Source organism: Plectropomus leopardus, chromosome 17 (assembly GCF_008729295.1).
Source record: "Plectropomus leopardus isolate mb chromosome 17, YSFRI_Pleo_2.0, whole genome shotgun sequence".
Lineage (NCBI taxonomy): Eukaryota > Metazoa > Chordata > Actinopteri > Perciformes > Serranidae > Plectropomus > Plectropomus leopardus.
In genome coordinates, this window is record NC_056479.1 from 13,879,055 (window position 1) to 13,888,099 (window position 9,045).

A 9,045-nucleotide genomic window follows, 5' to 3' on the forward strand; every position below is an offset into this window, starting at 1 on the left:
ATTCCATTCATACTGCTATTGAGGGTCCGCGTTGGTCTGGCTTTCTATGCATGCACATTTCCCAATTCAGACTCCATTTCACTTGGTGGCGGTAATGTTGGAACAGGCCCCCGTAAGCTGCTCAGCCTTGCTTCCGATTTTTCCGGTGGCCACTGCAGCGTGAAAATTCCCTGAGACCTAAAAGGAATTTTCCCCCATATGGCAACCATTGTAAAAGAAATGTCTGTAAAACTGTTGACAGGACATCTTGAACTGCATGAAAGTTTTATATTTGTAAAACTTATTGGTTTAAAAATCTGCAATGTCATCACAATTTCAGGTCTACACGCCAAGTGGGGAACTCAAAAACTGCATATTTAGAGGGCTATATATCGTGGAAGTAAACCTGAAAGCCAAAAACATCTTTTAGCCTATGCGCCAGGCGAGCAACTCTATTGGAATGAATAGGTGCCATCTTGGAATGCAGTATGTAGTTATTATTATACATCTATGTGTTAAAATGGGGGAGGAAAGCTCTACTGTGATGGGTTTTACTTTATCAGTTGCCTTATAACAATAAATGCGCTCTCTTCCCAGCACAGTTGTCTACTAGCAGCAGAGAGTGAGGCGGAGGGACTTTGGGGTTTGCTAGCAAGCTAATTTTTGTTTTATTTGTCGTCTGATTAACAGTAAATTCATCAAATTGCCTGCAACACCCCACATTGCTGAGACAACTGATTACATAACAGCAAACCACAAGAGATCTTCCTACCTCCATTTCTATAGACCATCCATTCTGGCTTTAAAGCATGGACATTATTAAATAAAATGGCAACCTCATAACTGCAAGAAGAGCACCTGTGTTTGTTATTTTTTGGAAAAACCTATTCCTTTAAAAACAAATCATAAAAGTATGGTAACAGTGGATCTTGTTGCAACCTCTTTTTTAAACAAGCATTTGTTATCTTCTTCTTGGCAAACCAGCTAGAGGTGCATACGCCTCCAACTGAAATGGAGTGTCCTTGAGGTCACAAATTTTAAGCTGCACACAGACATGCATATAGATGTCCACACAGATCTTGTGTTCATGGGTGGATGACAATATTTACGTCACACGGACCCTTGTGGTCACGTGGATGCGGAAAGTACGAAGTGGGCTTAAGTGGCCTTTGGTGTTTACTAAAGTCAGGGTCCTATCAGTGGGTGCATTTGCTGTAGATTTAAACAGATATACAGTGGCAAAGAGATAAGATGAACCCAATGCACTAGACCCTTGACTGAATTTATTGTTTTTTTTTGGTTCATTCATACTGTACCTTTTAACAGGTGAATTTAATTAAGTGTAATATGAGTAGAAATTGTATTTCACTTGTTACCTTAAAGTGCGTTTACCTCCTATTAAATATTGTTGGGGATTTAACCATCCCCTAACATATCTTCTTGTTCTGTTTAAATAAAAATCAACACTATGCGCCTGTCTGCACAGTGACACCAGCTGTATGTAAGGGACTTCACAAAACCCACAATGCCAGTGCTGCTTCTGTTCCATTAACTTATTTGACAGTGCAGGGTGAGGTCAGTTCCAGAGGTCCATTTCCTAATCACATCTGTGATTGTAATGACTAACTTACTGTTTGTTCTTTTTCGTGGTATCTCGGTTCTTTTAGAGAACCATGTACTGGTCATGCTCTAAAGGACAACCAAATCTAGATAACACTTTGTGCTTGCACATGAATTTCATCGATTGTCTTCCCAACACTGGATTGATAACATTATGAAGAATAACTATTATGTAGATTATTATGTATATCCTTTGCGCTTGTAATGTTTGTTATTCAAATCCTCGTCCCAGTGAATAAGTAGGCAAAAATTGTGGGGTACATATTAATGTAACCTTACCTTCTATAACTGCCAAACGTCAGACTCAGTAGATTTACTGGTAAATACGTTATCTTTTAAAATTAGTTTTGATATTATTTTGAAGTGAAAGTTATTTTTGTTGAAGAAATTGTCCCACACAGACTGAAATGTATGTATGAGTGTTTCTTAAATGTAAACAGATTTATATGGAATAATAATAAAAGTTTTACAGATTTGAGCACCTTCTTAATTCCAATAGCATACATATTTTATCTTAAGATAAAATACAACATTTATGTCATATACCAAAAAGACATAAATGTCAGTTTATTTTTTTAATGGCATCAGCTATCCACTGATCAATGCATTGAGAGGTACTCTGAGCAAATGGAGGAGACTATTAAAATCTCATTTGTATTTCTCTTGCCAGTAGAGAGCGCTGCTGGTCTGTTGTCACATGTAGACCCAGCAGCTTGGTATGCCCTTTGTCTGCAAAGGGCTCTCAAGCCTTCTAAGGGAATGTGTTTGTTTAATGTTAAATAGAATATGACCAGAAGGGATAAGCAGACAATTTTAAACAAAAATCATTCATAATATATCTGTTGCTGTCTTATTTCTTTATGTCTTAGGGCATAAACTGTCTGCTACAACATATCAAAAATTGAAAGGGAGTTTGGCTCTTTTTGTTTCATAGAATAGATATCAAACAGGGAAATAAAACACTGCAGTTTTTAATGCTGCTCCAGACAAACCAATGCCGCACCGAATGTCTGCCATAGTGAATTGTTTCACGATTGTTGCTCCCCTGACAAACACCTCTAATTGGCTCATTCCTCGGCACTCAATCAGACACAAAGGTTTCCAGGTTTGTCAGTTGCTGTGGGCTCCCTGAGTGGAGGAGAGGAGTCTTAATAGAGAGCAGCTGAGGCTGCCGCTGTGCCTGTAAATGTTTGACTCGGCTCTGCCTTGCTTCTGGAAGGGTAATTTCCTCAAATAATTCTGGATAAATTTTATGCTTCCTCAGCAGTGGAGAACAGGCCTGAAAGGCATGATGTCAATCTAAATTGGATGGACGCATGCCGATCAGTGTTGAAACCCATCACAACGTCTCCTTCGCTCCACTGCTCTGCAAATAAATGTCAGAGAACTCTTGACATGTAATGCCAAGGAAGCCCAGCACAAACTTTAAGGATCCATTAAAACAAAAACAGTACATAGCAGCTCTCTGTCTTAGTTGAGTTGCTGCTGTTTAGGACACTTCATGCATCTCTTTTGTGTTAAATGACATGTTTAATTATGTTGCATTGATTTTCATCCATTGTGTGGTCCCATTTCCCAAATTTGGAAGTTGTTTTTCAGACTTTGGTGTGTTGCTTAAAATCATAATGTGGAAACAACATGGCACTACAAAAAAGATGGTGTTGTATTTTATTGCTCAGAGCATTTTAACATGACATTTTGTCCAAGATTTGTTGCTGCACCATTTTCTGAAACTACAAAAATTGACATGTGAGCAAAGAACTGACATGCAATATGTGAATTTATACTTTAAATGATTATTATTTTTTTACCGTCAACCAAACATTTTACTCTCGCCCGCCGTGTTTCTGCACATACGATGGCATCTTGTGTAAGGAAATTGTCTCAGACTGTCTGACTTATTGTTTCGACATGACGGGGTGTTCAATTGCACGTGATTTTTTTTTCCTTGTCAGAAACTAGATTTTCCAATTATTCCAATACTACATAAGTGCAGAGTTATTGTCTGTCAACCCCACATTCAGAAATCAAGAAAGTTTTGCTCCACAGATTTGGAAAATGATCTAAACAGCCTGAACTTTAACTTTATTGTCCCCAAGGGGAAATTTGTGATAAATAATGGTAATGTTAATCATGCAACAGGTCTTTGAGATGTCAAGCCAACAAACAAACAGGTAAAAGTACAAAGTCATCAGTTCACCTTTTTTAAAGTAAGCTTTAAGTATGAGTCAGACATCATTACCTTTTTTTGCTTGTTGATTTTGTCTAGGCTGCTATCCAAGTATTTGTACACCATTTACGGTCAAAGCTGACTCTCCTTTGAAACCATGCAACATTTCGAGTTAGCCTTGTCAAATATAAAACACTGTGAGATAAACCACCAAAATGATCTACTAAGGTACTACCTACTGTATTTTTGTGAGCAAAGACAACCAAATGCCTCAGTACATATACTCCCAAGTGAACCTTAGATAAGAAAATAAAAGCCAGACACTGAGTGCAGTAAACTGAACCTCAGAATGAGCTCTATATTCGACAAAACCATAAAGCAACACATTTCTCCTCCTGGGCTGGTGTAGTGGGCCTCTGGATATATGCATAATGTTAGACCCTCCTGTTGGTCTCATTTGTTGCACATATCATGGTGCATAGTGGTGCATACAACCACGGGGGACAGCCAAAGGAATTGCTTTATCCTTGCTCTGTTGCTTTAACCATAACCCTTTCTTAGTGAGATGTGTGGGTCCTATTAAAGGATGAAGCTCTTTTCTTCCTCCGCTATTAACCAAGTGGAGAGGCTTAATTGAACTAAATTGTTTTCTTTGTCCCTACACAGGCTCACATCGAGAACAATCCAGCTCCCCCAACCACGTGAAGTAAGGTAAGCTGAACAGGTTCTAATTTAATATTTTATACTTTGTATTGAATGAAAGCAGGCTCAGTCAACACTGCCATCCACTGGCAGATTGTTGGACTGTTTCACCTTCACATTGATTTACAAAATGACCACAGAGAAGCAAGTCTTTGTTGAAAAAGACTGCTGTAAAACATGGTTAATCAGTGGCCTTTCCCACATTGAGGTGATGGTGGTTCAGCGCCTCTCTGAACCCTGCTGCTACCTAAACCCTTTGACAGCCAAAGACCCTTGACACCCCTGCAGTGACTATTAATAACACTCGGAGCTCGCAGTCAATTCGCTGCTTTCTAGGAGGAGAGAGAATCTATCGGCTTTGTCTCGAAGGTGCCGGGACTCAGCCACTGCCTCTTAATTGATTGTGATCACTGTGACCAGCGCAAATCATTGCAGCTGATGACCCAATTAAGCTATCTGATTTTTTGACAGTCGGATGTGCAAACCACACTGCCAAATTCAGTTTTGTCCTTTACGTTAGAAACACACAACATATATATACACACACACACACACACACACACACATATATATACATACACATTTTTAAAATTAAAAACATTTGTGAAATATACAGCTCTGTGTTTAAACATAATGCTGTGCATTAGACATCATGAGGTTCAAAAGGTTTAGTGTATGTATGTATTTTGTCTGTTTTCTAACATTACGTGAAGGCTAGGAGGCTTTTGGGATTTGTAATTTTAAGAGATTGCACACTACAGACATGAATGATGGTGTTTGTGTTTCTTATTTAATAAAAGAGCCTTGTGTGAGAGTATTTATGGTTTTTGTAACATGTTATTATGTCATTTTATTGATATATGTATATGTTTGCAGAGTCAGATCCTTTAGAGGCGGAGCTTTTATGAGCCTACTTCTCATGGGATTATTTACAAAGAATTAGCCTTTTTGTAAAATATATATACCCTGCATTCTGAATTGTAGACTTTTTTTCTCTTTACTTTTAGAATGTATTGCAGCTGCCTTTACAAAGTACATACTGTTGTAAACACAGACAGACCCATCATAGTACAGCATCAGCCAGGACTGATGCAAGGTTCCAACGACTATATGGCTGTGCTGCTCCGTGGACTCTCATGTAGGCTTGGGCAGAATCTTATTTTTCATATCTTCCTGAAATTTCATGAGTTATATGGTATATAACAGTATCTGTGTGTAGCGTTACCCCCCAGGGCTTATAGAAGGCTCAGTTGGGACATAATATTTTGTCATAACACTGGGCCTTGAATTTTAACCCTTCTGCTCACATATAAGTCACAGTCTGTAGTGTGAAATTTCTAGTGAGAAGAAAAAATGCGCTTCGCAACGCAGCAGATCTTGGCGTTATCACTTAACATTACCTTGGAGGTGCAACAAAATCCCATTTCCTGTGCATTTGTTGTTTTTATTATCTTTATACTTATTTTTGCGGTTTCTGTCAGCTTCCAATAAGCTACCATCTGTTTGCAGGTCAGTCGATGTGACATACAGTATCTCAGTGCAGAGAATTGTGGGTCAGAATAGTCAAACAGCATGCTGGCTTGCATACTACAAAACGCATCCAGATGCAGTAGGACATCCTGTTTTTTTTTTGTCATACTGCATTTGACATTTATGGGACAAAGTAAATCAGTATCTGTTATTGTAAAAAGTATGATAGCATGGGTATTGCACTGATAGGCTGCTTTTCTACGCATTTTGTAAAACATCCTGATAAAGGCCTTGTGAGAGGTTTTCAATGACACAAGTCGACAGTGACCACATTTTGTAGACTGTCAAAGTAAAATATTTTTCCCTTAACTTAATTTAACTTCCATAGAAACACTTTCATTTTTATTCTCTGTCATCCTCTCCTGTGAAGGTGCCCCCAGCAGATTTACCAGCATGGATGAAACTTTTGACTTTGCTGAATACCCTTGAGCACACCCAGACAATATCAGCTTCTAAGGCCTGGAGGAGAACAGGTAAGAGCCACTTCATGCACTCAAACTAACACCAAAGTCAGTCTGAATTAGCTGCCAGGCTTTGAATCAAGGAGGAGACCTGGATTCCATTCAGAGGAAAAAAGAAAAGCAGCTGATGATTCCCAGGAGAAACTCAGAAAATCCATAACCTCTTTTAGGTCTCTCACTCACTTAATCATTCATTTATATATGTCACATGGTCTTAGCACAGCAGGCAAACGTTTGTATTGAAGAACACAGTTCATGGTTTATTTATTCTGTCTTCTGTATTTGGTTTTTTAATGTTCATTTGAGAAAATTCAGACCCAGATAGGTAGGTTGATTCAAAGAAAGGGCTGACAAGTACAAGGCTACATTCTTATGTTGAGATGCTTTTTTAATAGTACTGTGCACAGAACTCACCGCTCCTTTCAGATGCCTTGCACTTCATCTGAATGTCATTTTGAGCGGTGAGTATTTCATTTTCCTGTGCAGCTGTGTCCAGGTGAAAGAGTGATCCAATTTTGGAGGAAGTGTCATCTGCATCTTTATTTATCCGAGCCAAACAGGAAACACACAGCAACAGGCTCAGCCGAGGCAAAGTCAGTAAAGCTTCTGTCAAAGTCTGATGATATATGAATCTGCATTGTGTAATGTGAGGTGTCAAGCTCCTCTGCTTCTTTGCCATGATGCTGAAATTTTGAATACATGGTTTGAAAGTCAAGCAAATCCTGGTGTTGCAACTCAGCTGACAACCACAGACCTGAACTTGTCTACTTTTTTTTGTTTTATTTCAGTTATATGGTCAGTTCATTCTGCATATCACTTAGTCTGTAATTAATCTCCATCAACATCTTACCAATGGAATAACGTCAGCACCACTGAGTACCAATTCATTTTTAATCAATTGGTGCCGAATTTTGTAACCTAAGAACACACCTGGGTTAAGACATTGGGGGTGGAAGCACAGCAAAGCGCCCTTAAGTTTGGGAAGCCATCCGTGGAACTCCGTGGCTGCTTTCAGGGTGCTTCACTGCAGAGAGAACAGAGGTCTGTGCAGCTGCTGCGTTCAGAAACTAGCAAAATGCCCCAAAGCTGAGAAGCTGGCTAAGAAGCTCCGTTCGCTTCTCAGCGATCCAAACTATCACTGCAGTGTTAATAGTTTCCATCTGTCTGGTCTATTTTAATTTCTATTTTATTTTAGAGGTCGCCTGATATCACTGCTGTTTGTGACTATGTTTATTAAATTACATAGTTATTCCTAATATTTGTAAGATGCAAAATATATAGGCTAAGGACAAGATTTTGGTACTGACATTTTGGTTTATGATCTGTTTGTAGTCTGAGTAGTATTGACCAGTCAAGTCTGAGCAGGCTTTGGTTGTGTGCAGGTAAACAAAAAGAGGTATAACGCATTGGCTGAAATGTAATTTCGGAACCCATCTGACAATAATTTAGCTTTTAATCAGCTTTTTTTAAAAATGTATCTGCATTCATATAAAGATTTGTGTATAGATATTAGTGTGCATTGACTCCAACTCTATTCTTGCTTCACTAGTTGCTGATTGGACTTTAAACAATGATCTTCTGGCCACACTGGAACCCCTGAAATATTGTGCCCGTTGTCCCTCACATTGTTGTCAGACTGACAGCCAATTGATTTGCTTTGATATCAGGAAACTGCTCCTAAATCACACCAAAACTTAATCTCTACATAGCTACTGCACATGTGTGAACCAGCATATTTGCGTGCTCCACATCACTTCTCTAAATGAGAGCGAAAAAGACGCCTTTCAAGACCTCTTGACAGAACTGAACGTAATCTTCTTTGTGAAACCCTTCAGAAAATCCTTGATATTTATCTTTATCCCTTTTGTGGCTTTTCAATGGAGAGAAGTGCTTGCTGTGTCTCTTTTGTACTCATACATTCTGATGGAAACACATAACTAATGGAAAATGATTTAAAGAAGTTTGAAAGCAAAGCCACATCTACCATATAATCAAATTGAAGTAAGAAATACACACATGGCAGTGCCCTTCAATTGATCCTTGAGATCTTCTGACATTACTTTGCATTTGCGTAGCATATTTTCTGGATAAATGACTATCCTTGACGGTAGCCATGACTTCTGTCCATTTCTCACAATCCCCAAATGGTGAGTGGGAAGCATCAGTAAAAAAACATGTCTTAAATGCCTTTATATATTTATCTGCTACAAAAATGAACTGTCCTGCAACTAGGTGAAAAGTTGTTTTTACAGTTCGGGGCTGGGAAATTCCTCTAGTGGGATTCAGGCTGGGTTTGGAAAGATGTATCAACTTGCCTCTCTTTGGCAACACTTGTTACCACAAGACATTGATATGAGGCCGACATGACTGTCTCAGTGCTCATTTATTTTAACAACAACAAAAACAACAACAACAAACAAAGGAGCAGTGAATGCTTAGGCAAGGCTACTTTTGGCACATTAGCCAGTTCTTGTACTGTGGTGCCAGCTTATGACTTTGAATTTCCACTTGCAAGTTGCAGTCACAAAGTCAATGTGCAAATAGTGAATAAGTGAATAATGAGTGCATTCACCACACACATTC